Below are 1,370 nucleotides of genomic sequence, written 5' to 3' on the forward strand. Positions count from 1 at the left end.
GTTGATATACATCAACGGGGACAGTTGAAAATGTGTGCCCCGAAAGGGACTCGAACCCAGGATCTCCTGTTACATGGCAGAGGGTCTATCCACCTTAGCCACCGAGGGCACAGAGGATAGCGCGACTGCATGGATTTATCACTTGCACGCGCCCCGTGAGAACCACATCCCCAACTAAATGTTCACACATTACATTCGCGGCAGACAATCTTACCGAGTCCCGTAGGTGTTCGGCAATGCGTGTGCATCCGCACAGAAGAAGAAGGTCAATGGCCTGTCAATGGCCTGTTAGCCTTAACTATATGAACATGGTATCTGTTCTTTCTGACACGTCCTCTGTGCCTTCGGTGGCTCAGATGGATAGAGTGTCTGCCTTGTAAGCAGGAGATCCCGGGTTCGAGTCCCGGTCGGGGCACACATTTTCAACTGTGCCCGTTGAGGTGTATCAACGCCTGTAGACAGCTTAGGGTCTTGATTCAATTATCATTTCGTTCTAGAGAGTTGCATGGTCACCGATGGGATCTGCTCATTCGGACATGTCCGAAAGAACAGATACCATGTTCATAAAACAGCATACTGTCGCGTACACACTGTTTCTTTAAAATATAATGTACATGTAAGTAACAGTTTATCTAGTGGCCTAAACGCCCTGCTATCGTAGCTTCAAACGGCGAGGAAGAAAATAAAACTGTGCATCATCACGGCACGACACTTTCTTTCTCGCAGTAGATTTTAACGTGAAATCTGTACATTGTTGCTTAAAAAAATTTGTAACGTATTACTGTCTGAATGCTTATCAGAGTACCGTGTAAAAATAGGAAGTGAATCAGTCAAGACGTTTTCTGCTAACAACGGTTCCCTATTACATATTAGGTACGTATTCATCTACTATGTATAATGAAAATAGGAAGTAAATCGCTGAAGAACTTTTCGAGATTTTTGCTAACAACATTTCCCTATTACACATGTATTTGTATAGTACAGTATAAATATTAATTTGTATATTACAAATCTTTAAATAAATTTATCCTGTGTCGGTCCGAATATATATTACAGTGTCACGTAACAATTTGAAGTAATCCTTTCAATAACTTTTCGTCTTTATGTTTTACTGTTATTGTGGTCTTCATTCCGAAGACTGGTTTGATGCTACTCTCAATGCTACTCTGTCTTGGACGAGCATCTTTATCTCCGAGTAACTACTGCAATCTCTATCGTTCTGAATCTGCTTGCTGTATTCATCTCTTGGCCTCCCTCGACGATGTTAACCCCGCACACTTCCCTCCAACACTAAATTGGTGATTCCTTGATGTCTTAGAATGTGTCCTGTCAACGAATTCCTTCTTTTGGTCAAGTTGTGCCACAAATTT

The 1,370-nt window shown here is 42.0% G+C and overlaps 1 non-coding gene across 1 annotated transcript; it reads left to right on the forward strand.

The window, feature by feature from the left end:
* The first annotated feature begins 340 nt into the window (after positions 1–340).
* Positions 341–415, forward strand: Trnat-ugu. The gene has a single exon. It is a non-coding gene; the product is annotated as a tRNA-Thr (tRNA).
* Positions 416–1,370: the final 955 nt, after the last annotated feature.

This window comes from Schistocerca americana, chromosome 7, assembly GCF_021461395.2.
Source record: "Schistocerca americana isolate TAMUIC-IGC-003095 chromosome 7, iqSchAmer2.1, whole genome shotgun sequence".
Taxonomy (NCBI): Eukaryota; Metazoa; Arthropoda; class Insecta; order Orthoptera; family Acrididae; genus Schistocerca; species Schistocerca americana.